The sequence below is a fragment of the Dipodomys merriami genome, unplaced genomic scaffold, assembly GCF_024711535.1.
Source record: "Dipodomys merriami isolate MVZ:Mamm:240054 unplaced genomic scaffold, mDipMer1.0.p SCAF_1, whole genome shotgun sequence".
Taxonomy (NCBI): Eukaryota; Metazoa; Chordata; class Mammalia; order Rodentia; family Heteromyidae; genus Dipodomys; species Dipodomys merriami.
The window spans coordinates 99,970,423-99,998,342 of record NW_027202270.1 but is presented as its reverse complement, the minus strand read 5'-3'; the positions used below and the strand labels follow the sequence as shown (position 1 = coordinate 99,998,342).

The 27,920-nt window shown below is 35.3% G+C and overlaps 1 protein-coding gene across 5 annotated transcripts in view; it reads right to left on the bottom strand.

The window, feature by feature from the left end:
* The window catches only part of Akap6 (A-kinase anchoring protein 6), a 469,667-nt gene that overhangs the window by 386,793 nt on the left and 54,954 nt on the right, over positions 1-27,920 (bottom strand). Inside the window, exon 1 of one of the 5 annotated variants that reach the window (XM_070026471.1) lies at positions 916-932. The exons of the other annotated variants lie outside the window; for them this stretch is intronic. The gene's annotated coding sequence lies outside the window, so the exon portion shown is untranslated. Of the gene's footprint in view, positions 1-915; positions 933-27,920 lie in introns of those variants that run through there. 5 annotated transcript variants of the gene reach the window in all.

The window sequence follows — 27,920 nt, the reverse complement described above, 5'->3', positions numbered from 1 at the left end:
CCTAGGACCTGAAAAAAAAAAACACAAGATTTTCTAAAACTCTATTCCTATTCACTATTATCTATTATTCCTGTTCACTACTCACTATTAAAGTATTTTCTTTAGAAAACTCTTATATCATATTTAAAAAATACTAGTAGGAGATAACTAGAGTTATAGCCAAAGGTTTCCCTTTGAACCGTACCTTCCTGTTCCTTATGCAGGAAGAACTTTAAAACTCTGCTACTTTATCCACTTTTCAGAAAACAGTTTCAGTAAGCTAGAACCTACTTATTTCAAACATTTTAACAATTATTTAACTTAAAATGAATCAAAGTCATTAAATTGTCAAGCATTTCACCCAAACCATTCATCTAAATTGAAAGTGGGAATCTGCTTAAGAATATTTGCTTTGAAATGAATTGCTGTCTTAAAAAATAATCTCTAGAAAAATAGAAGTTATAAATCATGTACCTTCAAAGAAAAATAAGGAACATACTTCTGAAAAGTAGATGGTAGAAGCTCATAAGTACTCTTTTTATTCTGGTAGACATGAAAGCATGAGGCATGGACTAAGCCAGCATGCTTTCAACTTCCTTAAATTTTTTTCTTCCTTAATGACTTATTCTTTTGCTTAATAAAATAAACAGTAATAATGAGAACTGCTGAGTATGAACAATTGACTCAAAAATCCTCTAGAAAGAGCCCAGAAGATCTGTCATTAACTCGAGAAAATTAGACACAGATTGAACACTAGCAGATGCTATACCAGCTCTTTCATTCAAACAAAGATTATATATTTTGAATTTAAAGGCTTCTGTAAATCACCATAATGTAAACTGCAAAATGCTGAATGCTGTACTAGGCTAACTCAGGTGAGTGCTATGGCCTAAATGAAAGCAGAATCTCTTGAGCCATTTGATTGTTATCACTTACCACTAACTGAAGTCTAGCTGAAATACAGAAGAAAGGGAGTAGCAGTTTTCAAGAGAGGTCATGATTTCTGAGCTTTCCCCCTCTTGCACTACTGAAATGACTTCAACATTCAAGCACATGAGCAGCTGGCTTCCATCCAAGCATGGATTCAGATGTCTGAAAGCATATTGTGCCCTAAACTTTAATTTTCATCTCTTTTTCTTTAACAATAATCTCTCATAACTAATGTGAGATTCAGAAAATGAACCTTCTTAATATGGTCTAGATTTCATCTATTTATAATTATTCACCACAGTCATAGTCACCAGCTGACACAGTTACATTTGGTATTGCTTAGTCATTTGCAGCTGAATACAAAAGAATATCATATTCTGCTTATCATAGCTTCTATTCATCATGCTACTTGCCCTGATCCTATTGTTAATAGTTCTGTATGACTCAGACATTAGATACTCCAGGGCCTTTGGTTGAGTTTCCTCAACAAGAAATGCTACTTCGTATAAATAATGAATAGCATGGAATAAAAACAAATAATTTGAAACACTCCGTTAATATAAGCTGACTCCATTTAGTTTTGTTTTTTTTAAAAAAAAAGAATTTTATTTTTGTTTGGTTTTCTTGGTGCTGATCCTGAGGCTTGAACTCAGGACCTGAGCCCTGTCCCTGAGCTCTTTTTTTTAAATTGTGAAAATACTATACAGAGGGGTTACAATTACATGGGCAAGATAATGAGTACATTTCTTATCAAGCATTGTAGCCTCCTCCTTTGTTTCCCCTTCCCATCCCTTCCCATGCCCCCCACCCCAACCCCCCATCGAATCCTCCTCCCCTGAGCTGTTTTACTTAAGTCTAGTGCTCTGCACTTGGGCCACAGCTCCACTTCCAGCTTTTTTGACGGCTAACTGGAGATAACAGTTTCATGGACTTTCTTGCCCAGACTGGCCTCAAACTTGGATTCTCAGATTTCAGCCTCCTGAGTAACTAGAATTACAGACATGAGTTACTGTTGTCTAGCAGCTTTTAGACTTCTTGGGTTTTTTAAAATATGTTTTTTTATTGTAAAAAACATTACCATTACATGAGTAAGGTAATGAGTACATTTCCTATCGAGTATTGTTACCTCCTCCTTTGTTTTTCCCCTACCATCCCATCCCTCCCCCTTCCCCAACTCTTCCCTCCCCAAATCATCACAAACAAGGCTATACTAAAGCTAACAGTACAATTATGTTTATTGCAGCATTATTCACTATAGCTAAGATGTGGAACCAACCCAGATGCCCATCAGTAGATGAGTGGATCAAGAAAATGTGGTGTATATATACACAATGGAATTCTATGCCTCCGTCAGAAAGAATGACATTGCCCCATTTGTTAGAAAATAGAAAGACTTAAGGGCTCAAATGTTTTTTTTTCTTGCTTGCTATTGTATCTAACACATTTATAAGATATCTCTTTGTTGCTTTGTATGTCCCTCCCCCATGGTATAACCCCTGTTTTCACTGTATTTGATGTTGGATGTATTTGTGGAGGGGAAGGGAAAAAAACAAATTGTTTAAATAGGGATACAGGTGGACCCACTGCACCAATAAGATGTATAAGATGTTATGTTGAAAATGAACTTTACAACTTTGGCGGGGGAGAGGGGGAAGGGACTGGGAAGGGGAAACAAAGAGGAGGCAACAATGCTTGGTAAGAAATGCACTCATTACCTTGCCCATGTAATTGTAACCCCTCTGTATGGCATTTTCACAATAAATTTAAAAAATTACATTAAGTGAAGTAAGCCAGGCCCAAAGAAACATAGGTCCTATGGTTTCCCTTATTTGCAATAACTAGTATATGTCTGAGACAAGCAGGAAAGGTCTAAAGCTATGTACATATGACCATATAAGATGATGTTAAATGAAATGAACCCCAAGATAGAGACACAAGTGTTTTTTTTTCTTTCTTGCTATTGTTTTTAATATATTTAAAATGTACTATGTGATTTTTTTGTTTCTCTTTTATGTTCTTTGCCCATGGTGTAACCCGTTTTCACTGTAATTGATGTCTGTGCCCTGAATCTTGTTTATACATTTTTCTAATTTGGGGAGGGGAAGGGAAATAACAAAATGCTGAAATAAGGATACAGGTTGACCCATTGTAACAATGAGATGTACAAGACACTATGTTGAAAAATGAACTTTACAACTTGTGGGGGGGGGTTGTTTTTTTGTTTATTTTATTTTATTTTTTTTAGAGCTGAGGACAGAACTCAGGGCTTTGCACTTGCCCAGCAAATGCTTTTCCAGTGAGCTAAATCCCTACCGCTTTAGTCTATTTTTTAGGTAGAGTCTTCCATTAACTTTTCCTGGGCTAGCTTCAAACTACAACAATCCTACTTTCTTTGCCTTCCTACTAGCTTAGACCAGAGGTATGGGTTATCATGTCTGGCTTATTTTGTGTATGTTTTTTTTTAATTTTAATTTTTTTTATTGTGAACATACTGTACAGAGGGGTTACAATTACATGGGCAAGATAATGAGTACATTTCTTATCAAGCATTGCAGCCTCCTCCTTTGTTTACCCTTCACATCCCTTCTCAGCCTCCCCCTCCCAGCCCCCCACCCAATCCTCCCCCTATCCAATCCTTCACCCCTCCCCCCACCAAAGTTGTAAAGTTCGTTTTCGACATGCCAACTTGTACTTCTCATTGTTGCAACAGGTCCACCTGTATCCTTAAAAAACTTGTTTTTCCCCATCTCCTCCACAAATTATTATTTTGTGTATGTTTTGTTGGTATTGTTGTCACTTTTTTTTTTTTTTGTCAGTGATAGGGCTTGAATTCTGGGCCTGAGCACTGTCCCTCAACTCTTCAGCTAAAGGCAAACACTATCCCATTTGAACTGGTGGTTAATTAGAGATTAGATAGAGTCTCATGGACTTTCCTGCCCAGGCTAGCTTTGAACCATGATCCTCAGATCTCAGCCTCCTGAGTAGCTAGGATTACAAGGCATGAGCCACCGGTGCCTGGCTATTGTTGCTTATTTTTTAATCCTGAATTTTTTCATTGCTTTCTCAAATAGTTGTACAAAGATATTTCAATTAAGTCAATATATATGTACAATGAATTTTGATCAGTCACCCCTTCCATAATTTTCCCCTATCTCACCCCATCATCTCCTCAAGTTTCCCAGCTCAGTTTTCATGTATGTACACTGAGTATTATGGATATATTTGCCCATCATTCCTCTTTTTATTTGTCTGGCCCCTCTTCTAGATCCCACCTACCTCAGTGAAGATATGTTTTCACTTTCTGGTATTTGTGTTGCTCAAATGCCTGTCAAGTGTTCGGTGGGGTTACACTACAGAATCCATTCTTACATATATTATCTTTTAGTCAGTTTGGTCATGTCTGAATGTGCTTTCAGGTAGTTTATATTTTAATATAACAAAAACTTAGGAGAGAAAATATGTGCCCTTTGTCTCTGAGCCTGGCTTCCTTCACATAATATACATGATTTTTTAATTGTTATCATAAAGGTGATGTACAAAGGTGTTATACAAGTCAGGTAATGAGTACATTTCACCTCTTTGGTTGCTCTCTCCCAGTTTTTCCCTACCTGTTTCTACCCATAAGTTGTACAGACCTTTTTCAACAGTGTCTACAGAATACCCATAGTGTATTTTTTCAGGCTCTGTCTCTTTACTTTATATATAATATTTCTCCGGGTAGATATATTACCCTGCAAATACTATTCTTCCTGATAGAATAAAAGCCAACTGTATACACAACATCTTTCTTGATTCATTCATCAGCTGTAGATCAACTGTCTATTTTCATAATATCAAATTCTGAAAATTCATGGACATGAGCGGTCTTTTCACTTCCTGGTGTCTTCTTAAATTTCTCTTACAAGTTTTATAGTTTTCATTGTACAAGTCCTGTACTTCTTTGGTTAATTCCTAGCTATTTTCAATGCTGTTGTAATTAGAATTATGCTAATTTCCCTCTCTAGCTATTCATTGTTAATATTAACAGAAAAGCTACTGATTTCTGTGTATTGATTTTATGTCCTGCTACTTTGACCTGGCTTGTTTTTGATATAGTCTCATTATTATTTACCTGACCTGACTTCAAACCTCAGTCCTCTGTCTCTACCTCCTGATGTTTATTTTGTTTTTTAAACATTTATATATAAATAATTGTTCCAAAAATGAAAAGAAATAAGAAAAATATCAGAATGTTCAATTAAGTAACAGAGAGCTTGTCTTGAGATACACACACACACACACACACACACACACACACACACACACACACACACACACACACACACAAAATGAAATGTATGAAACATTTGTAGGTTGGCTATCATTTAAAAGCTTATCTAACAGCACCCAAGCCCAGAGTTCAAGCCCTATGACCGACCAAAAAAAAAAAAAACCAACAAATAAAAGCTTATCTAAAGGCTTTCCTAATGTCAAGATTATTATACTAAAGTAAAACAAGCCACCAATACTCTACCTATAACAATGAATCTGTCCTATCAATATTCCAAATTAACTTGAAAAGGTATTATTTAGAGCTGGCACCCAAGCCTTATGCTTTTAATCCTAGCAACTCAGGAAGCTGAGATATAAGAATTGTGGTTCAAAGCCAGCCTGGAGGAAAGTCTATGAAACTTATTTCCAATTAACCACCAAAAAGCCATTGAGCAAAATAGGTCAGGGGTAGTGCTCAGGCATGCCCTAAGTTCCCAGTGCCAGCAATATATATATATATATATATATATATATATATATATATATATATACAGATATATATGTATGTGTATATATGCATATATGTGTTATATATGTATATATACATATGTTATACATACATATATACATATGTTATATATACATATATAACATACATATGTATGTATAACACATATGCATATATATGCACATACATACACATATATCTTATCAAAGTAATTGCTTGTATATTATTGATCTTGTCAACCTTTTGTTCACTTAAAAACAGTCTTAGCTAAGTAAAAGTTTACTTAAATCTCAAAAATCTATAAAATAGGATAAAGCAGCTAGATAATTATTTCACATCTTCAATGTGAAAAATGTCATGAAAACTTGAAACAAAAATTTAGCCAAATTTATAAGGAGGCAGAGGAATATATTAGCTAACAGTTTTATATTATGTATATCATAGTTGAAGATAGAGGAAAAGAGTTTATTGAATTTGTTTTGTGATGTCTTCAGTGCTCTGGCACACAAAATAACATTTTTAACATTTGTTGATCCTTCACCTTTCAGGAAGAACTAGTCATTTCTATGTGTATTTCTTTTTAGCTGAAATGCACAGAAAAACAGATTGAGAAAAAAAACTATCTTGAGCCCACAGAGCAAATCTTTATACTTAAGCCAAGTTTTCTCTGTAAATATTTTTAAATAAGGTACCTGTCTAAAATTTATGAGACTCTATCCACAAAATCACTAAAGCAAAAAGGAAGATGATAACACTCAAGTTGTATAGCACTTGTCTAGAAAATATAAAGACACGAGTTCAAACCCCAGTATGGCCAAATAAAATTATCTGGTTTTCATTAAACTTTGTTAAGATATCACAATTTTTAAAATATACTTAAATATAACAAGGTTTATATTACAACAGTATCTCAGTGTTCAGGTAACATTACCATAAAATTTACAATATATATCTTTATGAGAGCAGAACATTTTTTTTGTTTTTGTTTTTTGTTTCTTTGGGTCCGGTCGTGGGGCCTGAACTCTGGGCCTGGGCGCTATCCCTCAGCTCTTCAGCTCAAGGCTAGCGCTCTACCACTTGAGCCACAGCGCCACTTCCGGCTTTTTTTCTTTTTGCTTATGTGGTGCTGGTGAATCGAATCCAGGGCCTCATACATTGCAAGGCAAACGCTCTACCACTGCGCCACCTTCCCAGCCCAAGAGCAGAACATTTTTAAATAGCACCTTCGATTCAAATTGAAGTAGTTACTTGAATTAAATAGCATGGGTTTTTATTGTTCACAGATTTAAAGAAAAATAAACAAGTTGGGCTTCATGAAAATTTTAAAATTTTGTGCATTATCAAAGAACAATATCAACATAGTAAAACAGCAACTGAAAGAATAGGTGAAAATATTTGTAAGTCATGTATCTGATAAAAATTTAATATTTAGAGTATATAGAGAACTCCTAATGTTCAACAAACCAAAAACATAACCCAATTAAAAGATGGGTAAGGGTCTTGAATAAACATTTCTCCACAAGAGATGTGCAAATGGCCAGTGCGCTCATGAAAGATGCTTAATATCACTGGTCATCAGAGAAATCCTCATGAAAACTATCAGCTTTAACCTAATATCCAAAACAAAAACAAAAAAAGTGTTGATAAAGATGGCAAATAATTAGACCTTTGTGTATTATTGGTAGAAGAGTAAACTAGCATAGCCTTATGGAAAAACCATATGGCAGTTCCTCAAAAAATTAAAAATAGAATCACTATCCAAGGAAAAGATCTATCAAAAAAGTCCACTTCTCTGTAAATACCCCAAAAAGACTGAAAACAAAGTCATAAGGAAAAATGTGTACCCACAGCAGCATTATTCACAATAGCTAAAATGTGAAGCAACCCAAGCATCCATCATCTGGTGAATAGATAATTCAGTATGGTATACCTGAAGAAGAATTAGAGAAGAATTACTAAAGTCAAGTGTTTAATCACTGTTTTTAACAAAGAGAATAAAAGAGGTAATAATAGCAAGAGAAAGTGAGTGGGCAAGAGGTAACTGGGTCAGCAGATCTGAGTTAACTAAATAGTACACTGGCAATGGCAATGATAACGGGGAAAATGGTGTCAAGCTCAGCAACAGTTACAGTCCTCAAATGCCCAGGATGTATGGACATTTACACTGAACTGTGGTGAATTGTAGGTCTAAGAAGAAAAACAATCTCTTGGAAGCCAATTTATTTATTGAGTAAACTATATTAATTATTGAAATATCTTTTTATGACATAGTAACAATATTAATTCTACAAATGAATGGACATTATTGTGATATTTCTATTCACGCATATACCATGAATTCATCGTATCCATTTACCCTTTTAACAACCTCTCTCTGCCTCCCTTTTCTTCTCCTCTCCCCTCAACTCCCTTCTCAATCTTCAAAGTTCTTTTTCTACTTTCAGTTCTTGTCCTTCTATGTATGAGAGAAAACGTGTGATACTTGTGTTTCTGTGTCTAGTTTACTCAACATAACTCATGATCTCTGGTTCCACCTACTTTGTTATAATTGTCATGATTTCACATTTTATGAAATAAATATGAAAATATTTATTTTATAAAATAGTCCACTTTATATTCTTCTTTATCCATTCATCTCTTGATGGGCATCTAGGCTGATTCCATATCTCAGCAATTGTGAGTACTGCCACAATAAATGTAAGCATGTAGGTATCACTATTATGTGTTGACTTCATACTAGGGATGGCAATTCTATTTAATTTTTTGAGGAACCTCCATATTATTCCTGGACTAATATTGTCTGGAATATATTCCCATCAACAATACAGAGTGGTTGTTTTTTTTCTCCATATCTTTGCCAGCATTTGTTATTTTTAAAAAGTATAGCCTTTCTAACTGAGGTAATATGGAATATCATCACACTTTAAAAACATATTTGGCCATTTACATTTTTTCTTTGGAGAAGTTGTCTACTCAGATCATTTATCTTCTTTAATTGGAATATTTGGTTTCTTGTTAACTTTTTTAAGTTTTTATTTGTTAAGATGTTGTACGGGGGCGGGATGGGGGAGGCGTTACAGTTACATGAGTAAGGCAATGAGTACATTATTTGTCGATCATTGTTACCCCTTCCCCTCCTTGTTGTTATCCCACTGTCCCTCCCCTCCCCCACCTCCCACACTCCTATCCCCCTCTCCCCTCCCTCTGCCACCCAAAGTTGTAAAGTTCATTTCAATATACTGTCCAGTAGGTATCTTCGTTGCAATGGATCATCCTATGTCCTTGTTTCAGCATTTTGTTATTCCCCTTCCCCTCCCCAGATTAGACATATGTATATACAAGATACAGGGTATCAAAATCGAGTACAGTGACAACAGGGAATATGCCATAGGGGAAAGAACATACAAAGGAAGCAACAACAACAAAAATAACAAAATCACATGGTACATTTAAAACAGTAACAACAAAGACAGACCTCTTGTGTCCACATTTTGCGGTTCCTTTTACTTAGCATCAACTTATATGGTCATTTATACATGGTTTTTGAGCTTTTCAGCTCATCTGATAAGATTATACTATTTGGATACTAATTATTGCAACAAAGGGAAACCATGGGACCTAAATTTCTCTGGGACTGGGCAGCTTCACTTAATATGATTGTTCCAAGTCTTTCCATTTGCTAACAATTTGGGCAGTGTTGTTCTTTCTGATGGAAGCATAGGATTCAAACAAGGCCATACTAAAGCTACCAGCACAACTATGTTTAACGCAGCATTATTTACTATAGCTAAGATATGGAACCAACCCTGATGCCGCTCAGTAGATGAGTGGATCAAGAAAATGTGGTACATATATACAATGGAATTCTTAACTTTTTTTTTTTAGTTCTTTATATATTTTGGATATTAGTCCTCTGTCAAGTAGTAACTAGAAAATACGTTCTCCCACTTTGAAGGTTGTCTTTTTTTCTGTTGATTGTCTCCATTGCTTTTAATAAGATGTAATCCTATTTGTCAGTTCTTGCTTTTGTTTCCTGAACTTTTGAAGACCTATCTAAGAAATTGTTGCCTATGCTAATGTCTTAAAGTGTTTCCTATATGTTTCCCTCAACTAATTTTAGTTTCAGGTTGTACATTAAAGTCTTTGATTCATTTTGAATTTATTTTTATATATACTGAGCATTATGGCTATCTGGTTTTCCCAATACCATTTGTTGAATAGGCTTTCAACAGTATATACCTTTCACACCTTTGTGGAGAATCAGTTGTTCGAAGATAGGTGCATTTATGTCTGAGTTATTTTCCATTGGTACATGTTTCCCTAAGTCTATGTTATGCTGTTTTTGTTATAAAAATAACTTAATATGTTTTCGAATTGGGTACTGTGATGTCTCCAGTTTTACTGCCTTTTCTCAAAGTTGTCTATTTAAGGGGTTTGCTTCCATATGAATTTTAGTATTTTTAATAGATTTATGAAGAATGCCATTAGTATTTTCATGGGGATTGTACTGATTCTGTCGATGGTTTTGGGCAGTATGGGAATTTTAACAGTATCAATTCTCCAAATTCATGAACATGGGATGTCTTTTTACTTTTTAACGTCTTCTTCAATGACTTTCTTTAACATTTTGTAATTTTCATTGTAGAGGTCTTTCATATCCTTATTTTATTCCAAGGTGTGTGTGTGTGTGTGTGTGTGTGTGTGTGTGTGTGTGTGTGTGTGTGTATTTCTATTTCAAATGAGACTATTGATTTCTTCCAGATCATGTTTATTATTAGTATATAGAAAAGCTACTGATCTTTTGTTAATTTTTTATTCTGATACTTCAACGAAGTAATTTTGCCATTTTAATAGTTTTGATGAAGTCTGTTATTTATATAGAAAACCATACAAGCTGCAAAGGGAAATTGCCTATTTGCATGTATTTTATTTCTGTACCTAACTGCTCTGGCCAAAAAATATACTATAATGAATAAGAGAAGTGAGCATGGATACACTGTCTTGATTCTGATCTTAAATTAAATGTTTTCAAATTTTCCCACTTAGTATAATGTTGGCCAAGGATTTGTCATATATAATCTTTATTTTGTAGAAGTATGATCTTTCTATGCCTAGTTTATTCAGGACTTTTATCATGAAGGGATGCTGAATTTTATTAAAGGCATTTTCTGCATCTGTAGGATGATACTATGCTTTTTATCCTTTATTCTGTTTAAGTACTTTATTACATTTATTGATTTCTACATGTTGAGGCATCTTTGCATCCCTGGAATAAACCTGTCTTGATCATGGTTATGATCTTTTTATGGTACTAGTGAAGTAGAATTGCAAGTATTTTGTTAAGGATTTTTGTATCTATTCTCATCAGAGATATTGGTCTATGTTTTGTTGTTGTTATATCATATTTTGGTAGCAAAGTAATGAAGAAGTATTGATGTTAGCTCTTTCTACAAGTTGGTAAACTTCAATAACAGTAAAGCCCTCTCATCCTGAGCTTTCCTTTGCCAGAAGATTTTTTTTAATTTCTGGATAAATATTGTTATTTGTTATTTGGCTATTTTGATTTTATATTTTCTTAGTTCAATTTTGGTAGGTTAGGTATATTCATAAATTTTTCCCAATTCTTTTAGACTTTCCAATTTCCATATAGTTGTTTTTTTTTTCAAAATTGGGCTAGAGAGGGGCTGGGAAGGTGGCTCAGTGGTAGAGCACTTGCCTTGCATGCCTGAGGCCCTGGGTTCAATTCCTTAGCACCACATAAGCAAAAAGGAAAAAAAATGCCGGAAGTGGTGCTGTGGCTCAAGTGGTAGAGCGCTAGCCTTGAGCTGAAGAGCTGAGGGACAGCGCCCAGGCCCAGAGTTCAGGCCCCATGACCGGACCCAAAAAAATTGAGCTAGAGATATAGCTTTGTGGTAGAGCTCTTTCCTAATGTGTGAGTCCCTGGGTTCAATTCAACTCCCAATAACAGAGAGAGAGAGACAGACAGACAGATAGACAGACAGACAGACAGAAATCTAATATTTAAATTTCTTTGACATCAGTTGTAATGTTACCTTTTTATCTACAATCTTACTTATTTGTTCTCTTTCTCTATTTCTGTCTCTCTCCCATTTAACTAAACATTTTTAATTTTGTCATTTTCAAAAAAACTTTTGATGGATCCTTTGTATTTCTTTTAAGACTCTATTTAGTCTCTATTTCATTTATTTCTGCTATGAGTTATTTTTATCATTTCTCTCCTTCTACTGATTTTATTCTTGCTTTCCTTTTAGGTGCCTTTTAGGTTATTTTTTTGGGGATCTCTATTTTTTTGTAGTCACTCTATAAACTTACCTCTTATTACTGATTTTGCTATATCCCAGAGGCTTTAGTGCATTGCATTTTCATTTTCACTTGGTTAAAGGAACTTGTACATTTTCCTTCTGGCTTCTTCAATGACCCACTATTCATTCAAAACTGTATTACTTTAAAAAAAATTTAAGACAGGCACAGGTGGCTCTTGCCTATAATCCTAGCTATTTAGGAGGCTAAAATCTGAGGACTGCAATGCAAAACTTTACAGAAAAGTCTGTGAGACTCTTATTTCTAATTAACCACAAAAAAAAAGGCTGGAATAAAGCTGTGGGTCAAGTGACGGAGTACTAGCCTTGAGGGAAAAAATGCTCAGGGACAGCACCCAGATCATGAGTTCAAGCTCCAGGTCTGGCAAAATGATGATAATAATAAAAGTAGAAATATTTCATTCAATCTCTTATCTATTGATAAGAAAAAAATGTAGGTTATTACTTAAATTGTTTTAATTTGGTAAAACTTAACATTATAGATTAATATATGTTCTATTCTAGACAATGTTCCATGTGCTGGTGAAAACAATAGGTACTCTAATTGTTAAGCAGAATATTCCATAACTGTCTTTAAGTCCACTTGATTTATTATGTAATTTAACTCTGATGTTTCTTTGTTGACCTTCTGTCTGAATGATCTAGCAGTGAGATTGGGTTATTAAAGTCTCCTATTGCCACTGTCTAGAACCTATTCTTTCTTCATATCTAGTAGCATTTTTATGTAAAATTCCAATGTTTAGTGCATATGAATTTATAATCTTTATATCTTCTGTGGGATGGAGAACTTTTTTTCTGCTAAGGGCCATAATTCATGGGCATTCAAAATCATCAGTACATGCAAATGGCCTTGAGCAGCTGATAAGAAGCATGTGGATCTGTTCTACCATCTATGAAATGATTTTAAGGACTTTATATGGCTCGCAGATCATCTTCTTGGTCTACTGTCTATTTTACTTTATTAACACAGAAGCCCAGGCTTGCTTCAAACCCATGATTCTCCTGCCTCAAACCCTAAGTGCTAGAATCAAATTTGTGCTGCCACCACTGGCTCTGGCTTTGTCTTAAAATCTGTTTTGTCAGACATATCTTTAGCTACTCATGGCTGGTTTTAGATCTCCTTTGCAATATTATTTTCCATTTTTTCACTGTTAATCTATGCACATTTACATGTGAGGTGAATTTTTCACAGGCAGCATAAAGACAAAGCACTTGATCTAAGTGTTGCAGTTTCCCAGTATCACCATATACCAGTAACTGCAATCCATTACTGTGTGCATACTGGCACATATAACTACTTGCAGTTATTTTCAAAGTATCACAATGCATAATTAGTAACAACCCTGACTGCAATAGCAAGGTAAAGTAAACTTATATTAAATTGTACTCTAAAAAAATAATCCACAGCTGATGTTCTAGTTCCCTTAAGTTTAGAAGGCCCATGACCCATTTGGTTAAAATTAAGAGTGTTCAATAGTTTGAAACCATCACCAGAAACCAAACTGTCACTCTAAACACTGAACATTTTTAGTACAAATATTGTTGCTAATTTGAGATCTATTCTTTTCTCCTAATGTTTTTTTTCAATTTCTAGCACAATTTGAATCAATTGTCTCAATGTTTAATATGCAAATAATACAATGACGACTTTTACAAGATAATTCAACAATTAATTGACTCGTGAAAATTTTTATTGCATCATTTAATAGACTTTTGTTCTTTTTTCCACCTTTCTTGCACATTTTTACTTGCAGAATCCTGGCTCCTAGCCAACCATTCTTGGAGAAGATTCTGTTCAGCTACCCACTCATATTCCTTACCACACTATGCCAAACAATAATGTTTTGTGCAGGCTATTAACAGCTCCTATCTTAGAAGTTGATCAGCCTTTTCTGTGCTATGGTGTTAGAGAGTTATAAGGCAAATGATTTGTGAAGGTAATAAGGGAATTCTTCCTTTCTATAATTAAAAAAAAGAGGGCCTAATCTTCTGGTACTTTTCTGTAGTTAATGACTTAAATAAGGAAGTCATTATCAGGCCTCAGTTGCTTCAGCTCTTAACTGACATTAAAACTGCACACATTTATCAAGATGTAGCCTATCTACTACACTCTTCCAATTTGGTATCTCCCAACACTGAATCCTTTGGGATGTGTGTGTATGTGTGCGTGCGCATGTGTGTGTATGTGGACGTGGAGGGGGGAGGATTATAGAAGTTGGAAGTGGCCATTGCTCTGAGGTTACCTGTTAGCATTTGTTAGAACATTTTTTAGTTTAAAACTACCAGCTTCCATTAAACCACTGGAACTGGAATGAGGACAGGAAGATCAAGGAGGGGAACCAAGGAAAAAAGAGAAACAGAATCTTAAATCTCATCAGCATATCTCTGATCAGCTGGAAGAGCTTGATAAATATGCCAACACCTCTACTAAGGTCGGCCTCCCTGAGTACTTCTTTAGGGCTGGCCAGATAGACTCAGCCTCTGCCTTCACCTTCATTGCTGGAGGCCAAGGTTCCTGTCAGTACCCTTGTGGGAATTTCAACACAGCAAAGTGACACAGCTAATGCTGCCCAGGCTAGAAAACAGTGAGAACTCAACTATTTGTCTAAGTCTCTGAACATAAACTTGGCAGGAGCTTAAGTTACCAAGCAACTGAACATCTGACATGAAGCCTTTCAAGAACCTTTTCCATAGATGACTAAAAGTTCCCAGAACAAATTCATGTCTGGTCCAGTGAAGAAAAAAGAAGGAAACAGAAGTGGCCAAGTCTGAGGCAAGGAGAAGAAAGCCAAAGAGTTGAAAGTAATTTGCATGGCCTTGTAATATGTAGGAGCAGGAAAAAAAAAAAAAAAGAGGAAAGCACAAAAATGCAGGCACTGAGGCGAGGGGTACAGGCATCTAGAGAAAAAAAATAAAAGATGACCCCAGAATGGCATTTGCCACAGCTCTAAGACTTCTAAGGTTTTCATGTGTTACATGAAATTATGAGTCATTCTACAAATTGGTCATAATCAAGCACTCACCTCAATTACTTTTAAGTGTCACAAACTGTAAAGATGAAAGGCTAACAGTTTTGACAATTTCATGAAGACAGACTTTTCAAAAAAGAAAATTCTCAACTTGTAACATATTGGGCAAGATACCTTCTTGCTGCCTTCCAGATTCACGCTCTACTCTTTCTGTTCCATACCCCTATGGCAGACATAAGAGGGTGAATTGTTTGTAGAGAACTGTAAATAGTATATCTACCAAAATTCTACCTGCTTTGTATTCATATCATGGCTAAAATTCCAAAGTGAGGGATTGATACAGTTTTAATTGTGCGTGTGTGTGTGTGTGTGTGTGTGTGTGTGTGTGTGTGTGTGTGTAGGTTTCACTCTTTCTCCATATCACTATGTTCCTTTCCATGTCTTTTTTCTTCCCTTCCTTCCTTCTTTCTTCCCTCTCTTCTTCCCCACTCTTTTTCCCCAACTTCTTTCCTTTCTCCCTTTCCCTGCCGTCTCTTCTCCTCTCTCTCTTTCCCTCTTTTCTCCCTCTCCTTCTCTCTCCATTTTCCCCTCCCTTTCTCTTTCCTTCTCTCCTTCCTCCTCCCTATTCTTCCTTCACTCAGAGAATAATATATTCCTTCTTTAAAAAGTAGTTTAGAAACAATTGCCAAGAGGAAAAAAAAACATAATTTCTATCCATCATGTCATTCTGTGTATAAAGAATTTTAGATTTATGTTTGAATTCAATTTTAAAGCAGTATAAACTGCAACGTATAATATCTTAATTTGGTAAATGCAAATTTTAGATCATATATGAAATATTTCACTGAATTTAAATAAATTCAATGTAATTCAGTCCTTTAAAAAGTGTTAATTCTAGTTGTTGTAAAGCCTGACTCAAGATAATTACTACAAATGATTAGCCACATGATTATCATTGAAAATAATTGTGAGCAGGGAGAAAGGTGCTCAACATGATCTCTTCTGGTTTTCAAAACTGTGGGTATAGCATTGTCTATATGGAGTACATAAATAACCTCCTTTGCCTGGCTTCTGACTAAAGCATAGGGGAACACTGGTCCTAAATCAAGAAAAAACGAAACATTGAGATATTTATCTCCCACTCTCTGCAAGCTTGCTCTGGTTTGGCAACATCTATTGGCTTTGCCCAGATGTCATAGCTCTAGTCAGATATTCTGTCCACAGAGCACAGAATGTTCTCAACATCTCCTTTCTTGCTGTCTCTTTCTAGATTATGGTAATTATTTACCCAGTATTCCTGTTTAGCCCCAGTAAAAGAGTAAATTAGTTGGAACTGAAGACCTGATGAGCAAAAACTAGCCACTAAACAGACAATATTGTTTCAAAAAAGGGTTTCTAGCAGAAACTCTTCCATTTCTTAGCAGAAAACAATAACCTGTCTCTGTCCCTCCCTAGACTCTTCTAGCTCCTCAAGTTTCTATAACCTTCCCATGTGACTGTCAAGAGATGATTTGAAGAAGGGATCTGATCAGGAATTAAAAAGCAATCAGAATGTTGCAGGTCACAACCAATTAAAATATCACCTTTGAAATACCTAATTAAAATAGGGAAAACTGATCAGAACACAGCCCAGAGTATAAAAACTCAGACACCCGGGGGCAATGGCAGCAGTGGCCTTCCACTGGAAACTTCTCTTCTAAATAAAGTTCTTCCCACTCACGTGCTCATCTTTCATTTCCATGAACTTCATTTACCTTTCTGAGAAAAGAACCCAAGAAGGCCACAGTGGCAGCAGTCCATGCAGAAAAATCCACAAGAGACTTATCTCCAATTGACCACCAAGAAACTAGAAGTGGAACTGCGGCTCAAGTGGTGGAACACTAGCCTTAAGCCAAAATACTCAGAGATAGCACGCAAGTCCTGAGTTCAATTCTTGGGAGCAACACACACACATACACACACAATATGTGTTACATATAATTATTAAGATCTGTATTTTCCTACTGTATAATCCTGCTTCATGCTGTATCAGTACCAATTTGATGACTTCAATCCAGTAATATTCAGAGAAGATAGCATTTAATAAGCCCTTGACTATCCCTCTCAGCAACCAACTAGAATGCATACTGCACTGTGAGCCATGATAAGGATACCTGTCAATAGAAATTGGCTTAAGACTCATAACCATTTCTCTACAGCCAAAGGATTCAACAGACAGAAAGTTATTTTGATTCTATGGTGGCTTGGTTCATTAGTTGTCCCATTAGTTTCTATGCTTTTCATTCAATTGTCAACAGTCCTTGATATTCTGAATAAAGAAGCTGTGCAAACAGTGATTTAAAAGAGGGGATAAGTGAGGTGCTCTGCTGAATCAATTCCCTAGAGAGTATTCTATTTTCTTCTCAGTCCTATCCATGATTGGGATTCAGGCATTTGCAGCATACAGCCTTAATTTCTGTTGCAATTCTTCCCACAAATAACAGCAAAGAAGGACAGGGTATATTTGAAATCCTAATAGAATTAATGCTGGCTTTATTGGGGAATTCTAGAAATTAGAATAGAAGTCTGAAGAAAAATAGTTTGAGTTACTAATTAACCATGGTAGGTAGAAACAGCAATGTATAACAGTGGAATATGAGGAAGAAGACATTCAGTAAAACTATGATCATGCACTCAACCTGAAAGGGATCCTGTTGTCTTCCAACTACAAATGATAAGCAAGTTGGAGCAGTTGCTTCCTTACAAGGATTTCACGACTTTGAAGTGTCACAAACATATTACTAGAAACCTTGGTGAGGCTGGGAATGAGATAGAGCAAAGTGGAAATGAAAATTAAAAGTTGAAAAAAGAAATAAAAATATAACTTGGAATAAACTCAGATACTTTGGTTTTTCTAGCTGGGAATGAGACAGGGAACAGGATTCAATATCCTGAAATGATAACTGTATCACTTGGCCTGTAAATTAGCCAGTAAACTTTGACTCAGATTGTATTAAATTTTCTTTTTCTTTTTACAAGGTCTTACATAGGAAATGAGTTTAGGAGAGAACTTAGTCAAGGAGAAGCTATAGGTATCCAGCTCTACTGCTCTGGAACTTACTTGGCTTCACTTCTACTCTAAACTGGTTCATTCTCAGAATGATGGTAAGATGCTATGGTAGTTCTACAGATCATATCCTAAAATGATAATGTCTAGAGAAAAAGCAGAAGTACCTCATATGTTTCTCAGACATAAGGTAGTCTTCTAATATTTCATCTAGAAGGCTTAGATCATATGCTCATTCATAAATTAATCAAGTTGGAAGAATAGGATTATCATGACTGACTCATAAAGTGTGGTCCCCAGACTATCAGTAGCACCTAAGAACAATGCAAACTATTCAAATCAACTCTAGACTTACTGATGATAATATCCACAATTGGAGCACAGAAAAATTTTGTTTTAACAAGAACTCCAAGCAATTCAGATTCACTTAACATTTGTGACTATTGGTTTGGACTAGAATGAAATGGATGTTAAATTTTCAATCATAATGACCAGAATGCTAGTCACAGTATTATCAAACATAAGATATCATAGATCATAACTATTAAAATGACCTAAGAATTACCACATTCAACTAGCATTCTTTTTTTATTTCCCTATATATATATATATATATATATATGTATTATGTGTATGTATGTATATGTTTGTGTGTATATATGTCCAATTTATATATATATATCCGAACTATATATGTATTTATGCATATATGTACATATATGTATATACATGCACATATATTCCTGGAAGTTTGGAACTGTATATATATATATATACAGTACCAAACTCTTAGGAATAAACCCCCAAGACCCAAAACAAAGAAAAATCTTAAAAACAGATCATTAAATTTCTATTATTCTGACATCATTATCAGTTTTAGTAGCAAAGGTCTTACGTGTAAATGACACATAGGTGGCCAACCATAGCGCAATAGAATGGAGATTCTTCTATTGAGCCAGAACTACTAAAGGCTATACAGTCTTTTTTTTTTAAATAAGTTTTTTATTGTGAAAATACCATACAGAGGGGTTACAATTACATGAGCAAGGTAATGAGTACATTTCTTATCAAGCATTGTTGCCTTCTCCTTTGTTTCCCTTTCCCACCCCTTCCCATCCCCCCCCCACCCCACCACCAAAGTTGTAAAGTTCGTTTTTCAACATAGCATCTTGTACATCTCATTGTTGCAATGGGTCCACCTGTATCCCTATTTAAACAATTTGTTTTTTCCCTTCCCCCTCCTCAAATTTACCAACATCAAATACAGTGAAAATAGGGGTTAGACCGTAGGGGAGGGACACACAAAACAACAAAAAAAATCACCTTATAAATACCTTAGAAACAATAGCAAGAAAGAAAAAACCACTTGTGTCCTTAATTTGGGGTTCATTTCGCCTAAGTCTTTTAAAAAGGTAGACTAGGAAAAAACTACACAGAGAGAAGGAAGCAACAAGGAACTTCTACCACAGGCTGAGTTCTGAGTGTGTATGTGTTGGTGATGGAGGGGAAACAAAAACAAAACAAAACAAAAACAAACAAAATAACCTTCCCTAAGAATTCTAATCACAGGCCTGCCTCCACATGTAGAGTGTTTCTTTAAATACTATATATTTATTATAGACAACAGTGTGTTTTCATATAGATTTGAAACACTATCTATAGGGGTAGGAAAACCCTAAGTGGAGAAATTAACATAACAATGATTCACAGATGTCAATCACAAAGGTCCTGGCTAAGGAAAACAGAAGCCTCTTGGAGACACATCCCAAGCTCAAGCTATACAGGATTCTCACAGACAAGAGCTTGTGCCTCTAAGTCCCAAAACACAAAAGGAAATATGTCACCTTAAACACAAGTCACCAAACCAACAAATAAGACCTTCCTCTAATATTGCCAGGACAAGCTGTAAGACATGCTGGCTTTAAAGTAGTTTTCAAATAAATAGGAAGCCTATCCCTTTCATGCCATGAATTGATCATTGTCCCCTGCTCCAACAAGGCAGAAACTTGGCAACCACGAAATGGTGGTTTGGGGGTTTTTTGTTTGTTTGTTTTTAGTAGGAGAGAAATGCTTGTGAAAACTATAGGGCTTCTTTATCATGTTTTCACTTTCTTGTTTAATAGTTTCACCATATGGTATTTTACAACAAAATCTAACATTTCAGAAAGTACATTAAACTCAAATTCCTGCTTATCTGAGTCAATATTCTCTATCAAAACTTACTGATTTTTATTGTAACTGTAAATAATGAGTGTTTCCTTTAAAATTTATTTCCAATAACATAAAAAAATTGTCTGCAAAGAGTACCATCAGTTTGCACCAAATCAAAAGGGAATGCCTCTTCAGCGGTGAGCTTCATCCTTTGGCTGCCAGCTAGTTGGAAGAGGCAGTCCATGCTCACATCTGCACATAAAAACCTCCAAGAAAAGACAGAGGATCTATTTTGGAAACTTCTGTAACTCATCTAGAATGAAGTATGTCACTAAGAACAACATTGTACATTCATTTTAAATTACTATACCATCTCTGGCACCTCTCTGAGCTACATTTTCATGCATTTAATAATTTAGTATTAATGAATATTTATTGTGCAATTCTGAATGCCCACAACTGTGGAGTACCTTAGAGCTAATGATAAATCTGTATAACCAGCGATATGCTAGAAACATGGTGTTTAAAATGCCCTAATCCTGTGCACTTAGTAATTGGCCTATTGTGATCCCCTGCTAAAAATATCACAGATACATTCTAGTTATTACAAATCAGGGAAACCATGCAATCTACATTTTGAGTCTGGCTTGCTTTGCTTAATGTAAGTCGTTCCAGGTCTTTCCATTTCCTTGTGAATGGGGCAATGTCATTCTTTCTCATGGAAGCATAGAACTCCATTGTGTATATATAGCACATCCTGATCCATTCATCTGCTGAGGGGTATCTGGGTTGGTCCTACAACTTAGCTATGGCAAATAATGCTGCAAAGCACATGGCTATGCTGGTAGCTTTAGTATGACCTTATTTGAGGTCATTTGGGTAAATGCCCAGGAGAGGGATTGCTGGGCATAGGGGAGCTCTATGTTTAGTCTTTTTTTGAAGCATATCAAAATGAACTCCAAGAATTGGAAACAAAAGCTTTTTATATCCTGTATGCAGTCATTTCTATTTCTCTTTCTGTTTTAGTTTTCTGTACCCTTTGTCTTACATATAAGTTTATCTGATTCGCAGGTGGGAAAGGGAATCACAGAAACAGCAGGATAAAGGATGAACTAAATTGACAATGATACTTACTAGACATGATGTTGGAAATGAACTTTACAACTGAGGGGGAGAGTAATGGGGAGGGCAAAGCAGGAGAAAATGAGGGAGGGGGTAACAGTGTTTAAAAAGAAATGTACTCATTACCTTATTTATGTAACTGTAACCCCTGTTCATCACCTTTACAAAATAAAAAATAAAATAAAATGTTCTAGGAATTCAGAGGGTGACAGTCCTAATCCTGCTGATAGAATGAGTTAGAGATAACCATCACACTGTATGAGTTTGTTTCTGGACTAATGATCCTTTGTTGTTGTTGTTTTACCAATGAAGTGTTATAGACCTGAGAGATAAGCTAAAAGAACAAAGAATTCATCTGTAATAGACTGTAACATAACCATTCTAAACTCTGAGTTACAACAACTACTCAAAGGATCTTGATTCTTAATCTTGTTAATATATATTTAATAAAATAGATTTAATAGTATATTTAATGATCACTAGAAAGCAATCAAATAGGTTAGAGAAAAATCAACAGGCTAGAAAGCAAAAGAAAGCATAGGAAGAACAACTCAATATCAATATAATCAGTTCTTCTATTGTCTGGTGATCATTTACATAGATATACAATGTTAGCAGAGGCAATTATTCTGAATTCCTTGGGCTTACCAATTTTATCTTTTTAAAATTTTTTCTTTCTAGACTAGTGCTTCTCAAATTTTTTTTCATTATTGATATTTCTCAGAGGTTCTTAATTTTTTTTTGTAATCTCCATGATAAAAAATCAACACCAGTAGTGTTAACACCAGTTAACACTGGTGTCAGTGGCTCATGCCTATAATCTTCACTACTCAGAAGGCTGAGATCTGAGGATTGAGGTTTTAAGCCAACCCTTGAAGACAAATACAATAGACTCTTATCTTCAATTAACCAGTAAAAAGCTAGGAGTGAAGATATTGCTCAAGTGGTAGAGCACCAGTCTTGATCAAAAATGCTAAGCAAGTAGGAGACCCAAATATAATATTGATATACTATACATATCCTGTATGTATTTCTGTATTTTATGTATAAGAATGGTGAAGGATTTTCCCCTCCTAGAACAAATTTTCACCCATGTGGGGGCAATTCTACACAATTGAAAATACAGCCCCTAGATATTCTCCACAATGCCATTGCTCCTTAAAATGCTTCCAATTCCAAAATAAAGGTGAAGGAAAGTAAAGGGAAGGGAAGAAAAGGGAAGGGAAAGGGAAAAGGAAAAGGAAAGGGTAAAGGAATGGAGAAAGAGGCCAGTAAGTGTTGAACAACAAATAGGTGACAATTGAAAAGGAAAACTGAAGTATAATTCAAGTATAAAGTTAAAAAACAGAATTTGTACATTAATAAAATTACACAGTAATGAAAAATGGATACATAGTAATAGCAGCTGTCTAATAATGTGAAACTTCATATTCCACTACTAAAGAAAACTATTTTTACCAACAACAAACAGTTGCACTTTCCAAGGGAAAAAGAATACCAACTATTCTAGCTATACATCATTTTTAGATATGGCATTAGTGGATTTAAGAAAATATCCAAATGAGGGGCATTTTATCAGGGATCATTATGATTAGATCTAAAGAAAGTAACTTGAGAATTTCAGGGAGAGGCATGTTGATAGTTTTTGTTACCATTAAATGATAAAATGGGGAGATTACCTTGATAGTAGCACTGCTATGTAGAGAGGAGTTATGAGCAATTCAGGATATTAATTTCTCAACAAAAGTATTGGAAAATATTGGATCTTTCCCTTCATAATGACCCATTCTCCCTAGAAACAAATGTTTAGTTGGAATTGGAATATTACCATTTGTGAAGTTAAAATAACATAACAACATTGGAATAGAGGGAACCAATGTACATTGAATATCAAGCAATTTTATTAGGTTAATATGTTCATTTCTCAAAAACACTCCATAAGATGAAAATTTTACTTCTTTTAACAAATAAAGAAAATAATGTCTAGAAAGAGTGATCTAATTTCCCTCAGGGTCAGACTGCTACTGCATAATACAATGTGGATTGAGATTCAACTCTAATTCTGAAATGAATATCTTTGTTTTATCACAGATTCATAACATTGTCATAAGTTACCTACTGTACTTCCTGACTTTTTCACAGCATTTCTTCCTACATTTTCTTCATTCTTAACTTCATAATGTATTAGTACACAAAACCTGTATGTTTTCATATTCCCTTAATCACCTGTTATCTTCTTTCTCTTCTTTAGTACCCCACTGACTGGGTTGCTCCCCTATTTTTAACTCCATGACATTAGTAAGGTGCCAGTCTTACTTGAAACTCTCCAGTAGAGCCTAAGGAATATATGCCTGCTGAATTACCTGCTTCTTATTGCCAAGTGCTAACCAGTTCTGTAAAGTTTAGCATCACATAGCTTGGTATTTTTCCTTGGTGCATTTCATATCAGTCCTCACCACCTATTTTAGAACTTCAGTAAAGCACTTGAGAAACTACATAAAAATACTTTCTTGACATTGTTTTTTGCATAGCAGAACATAGTGGTTTTAATGAAGCCCAACTAATTAATTTTTATTTCATGGATTACGTTTCTGGCATTACATCTAAAGCCATGTTAGATATGGTTATTGTCATACCCAAGGTAATCTAGTTAACATCTCAGCATAAAGTGTATTTTTAACTGAGTTTATATGTCTACAAGAGATTTCATTATATATATATATATTAAAGATACTGTATAGAAGGGTTACAGTTACATGAGTAAGGTAATGAGTACATTTTCTATTGATCATTGCTTCCTCCACCTTTGTTTTTCCCCTACCATTCCATCCATCCCCACCTCCTCAACTCCTCCCTCCCCACACTCCAAAGTTGTAAGTTCTTTCTTAACAGTGTCTTGTATGTCTCATTGTTACAATGGTTCAACTTGTATCCTTATTTCAGCTTTTTACTATTTCCCTTCCCCTCCCCAAATTAGAAAAAAATGTGTATACAAGATGTAGGACAATGGAATCAAATGCAGTGAAAATAGGGTTATACCATGGGGGAAGAACATATAAAAGAAACAAAAAAAATCACATAGGACATCAAAAACAACAGCGACAAAGATAAAACCTCTTATGTCCCTCTCTTGGGGTTCATTTCGCTTAGCATCATCTCATAGATATTTCATTTTCATCCATAAATTAATATCACATCTGAGGAGAGAAGCATTTTAAAAAGTTAATCCATTTTCTATAATTTATCAGCTCAGCCCACAGTGACACACAAGGAAATCATTTTAAAGAGGTCCATGATATATTGCTAAATTACATATCCAGATAACCAGAAATTTCCATTTCTGACAATTAGGAATTAGCAGGACCCAGAATTCCTCTGCTATTATGTTTTTTTAATCCTTTGTATAATACAACAAAAAAATTTCATCAGGACTGAGAGGAAGGGAAGGGAAGAAAGGTATTGAGCTGCAATTTTTTTTAATATTTTATTTTATTGTTAAGATGTTGTACAGAGGGGTTACAGTTACATGAGTAAGGCAATGAGTACATTACTTGTCGAGCATTGTTATCCCTTCCCTTCCTTGTTCCACTAACCCTTCCCTTCCCCACCTCTCCCACTCCTATCCCACTCCCCGCCCCCCGCCCTTGCCACCCAAAGTTGTAAAGTTCCTTTCCAATATACTGTCCTGTGGGTATCTTCATTGCAATGGGTCATTCTGTGTCCTTGTGTCAGTGTTTTGTTATTCCCCTTCCTCTCCCCAGATTAGACATATGTATATACAAGATGCAGGATATCAAAATCGAGTACAGTGACAACAGGGGATATGTCATAGGGAAAAGAACATACAAAAGAAACAAAAAAATAAAAACAGTAACAATAAAGACATCTCTCTTGTGTCCATATCTTGGAGTTCTTTTTGCTTAGCATCATCTTATATGGTCATTTGTACATGGTTTTTGAGCATTTCAGCTCATCTGATAAGATTATCTTATATCTATACAAATTATTGCTATACAACAGACAAGGGCCTCATCTTTAAAATATACTTAGAACTTAAAAAATTAAGTCACCCAAAAACAAATCCTCAAAGAAACAACTGCCCCATTCATAAATGGGCTAAAGACTGAGATGCAAATTTTAAAACCACATTCCTGTTTAAGGAGAATCTCACATTTGTATATCCATGAGAATGAGTCCATTCTTTTGTTTTGTACCATTGGTGCCTTTCTCTGTCCCTGTTTCAGCTGCTGGATCACAAACAGCAGCATGGCTATGACTTCTGGAAACAGAAAGTAAGCTAAATAAGTCCTCCAGTTTATTTGTTGTAAAGAAAGCCCAGTTGTTTTTTAGGACACAAATCCAGACTATTGTGCAGGAAGGAGAGAAATGATAGTGCCTTAAAATTAATAAGGCATAAATTGGAGTCTAACATATGTATTTGTAGTTATAAAAAAGGTATCAGAAATATTTTTAAGCCGAGCAATGGTGACTAATGCCTGCAATCCTATATTAAGGAGGCTGAATTCTGAGCATCACAGTTCAAAGCCAGCTCAGACAGAAATGTCTGTGAGACTCTTATCTCCAATTAACCACCATAAAACAGGAAGTAGAGCTGTGAGTCAAAGTGGTTGAATGCAAAAGAGCAAAAGAGCTCAAAGATCTTGCTAGCTACGTCCTTTGCCTTGCAGAAGCTCTGCAGTTTCATGCAATCCCATTTGTCCAACCTTTCTTTGATTTGTAGTGCTTTTGGATCTCTATTAAGAAAACTTCAACCTGTGCCAAGGAACCCTAGAGTTTCTTCCTATTCCTTTTTGTAATGTTTTCAGGGAGCCTGCTTTTATTTTGAGGTCTTTGATCCATTTGGACTTGATTCTGGTGTCAGGAGATATATATGGATCTAGCTATAGTTTTGTACAAGTGTTTAACCAATTTTGCCAGCACCATTTACTGAAAACTCTGTCTTTCTTCCATCTTATTTCTTTAGCTCCCTTGTCAACGATTAGGTGGCTATAGGTCTGTGGGTACATTTCTAGGTCTTCAGTTCTATTCCATTGGTCCTCAGGTCTATTCTTGTGCCAGTACCAAACTGTTTTGATTACTATGGCTTTGCAGTAGAGTTTGAAATTTGGAATTGATATTCCTCCAGTGCTCTTCTTTCTGCTAAGGATTGTTTTTGCTATTCGGGGTCTTTTATTGTTCCATATGAATTTTTGGATTGCTTCTTCTATTTCATTGAAAAATGAGGTTTGGATATTGATAGTTATCGCATTGAATTTGTAGATAGTCTTTGGCAGTATTGCCATCTTCACAATGTTAATCCTCCCAATTCAGGAGCATGGGAGGTTTTTCCACTTCCTTAGTTCTGTTTAATTTCCTTTTTCATAGAGGTCATAGAGGTCCTTCACCTCTTTTGTTAAGTCCTATTTTATTTTTTTGAGGCTATTACAAAAGGGGTTGCTTTCCTAATTTCATCCGCGCTCTTCTTTTTATTGGCGTACAGGAAAGCCATTGATTTCTGAGGGTTAATTTTATACTCGGGTACTTTGCCAAAGTTTCCAATCAGCTCAAGTAACTTGGGAGTGGAGTTCACAGGGTTCTTTAAATACAAGATCATGTCACCTGCAAAGAGAGACAGTTTTACTTCTTCTTTCCCGATTTGGATCCCCTTTATGTTTGCATCTTATTGCCCTAGCTAGGCATTCTAATACTAGGCTGAAGAGTAGAGAAAGTGGACATCCTTGTCTCTTTCCTGAATGTAGAGGAAATGGCTTTACCATTAAGTATAATGCTGGCTGTAGGCTTGTCATTGCCTTTATTATATTGAGGAATGTTCCATGGACTCTTAGTTTTTCCAGAGATTTCATCATAAAGGGGTGTTAGATCTTGTCAAATGCGTTTTCTGCATCTATTGAGATAATCATGTGGTTCTTATCCTTGCTCTTGTTGATGTGATGAATTATATTGATTTGCATATATTGAACCAGCTTTGCATACCTGAAATGAATCCTGTTTGATTGTGGTGTAAGAATTTTTGGATGAGTTGTTAAAGTCTATTGGCCAAGATTTTGTTGAGAATTTTGCGTCGATGTTCATCAAAGAAATGGTTCTATAGTTCTTTTTCTTTGATGAGTCCCTGCCTGGTTTTGGGATGAGGGTTATGCTGGCTTCATAGAAAGAGTTTGGTAGTGAGTTTTCACTTTCAATTTCATTGAAGTGTTGAAGGAGTATTGGTGTGAGTTCTGCTTTGAAGGCCTTGTAAAATTCAGCTGTAAATCCATGGGGTCCTGGGATTTTCTTGGGTGGGAGGTCTCATTGCTGTTTCTATTTCAGTGCTTGATATGAATATATTAAGTTGGTTTAAATCATCTTGGTTTACTTTGCGCATGTCAATATTTGCTAGAAATTTGGCCATATCCTTCAGATTCTCAAACTTATTAGCATAAAGGTAGAGAAGTATCCCCTTATTATATTTTGAATTGGCTGTTTCTGTGGTGATGTTTTCATTCTCATCTCTGAGTTTGTTTATTTGGGTGTGTTCTCCTTTTTTTCTGATAAGATTTGCTAAGGGTCTGTCAATTTTCTTAATTTTTTTGAAGAACCAATGCTTTGTTTTGAAACACAAC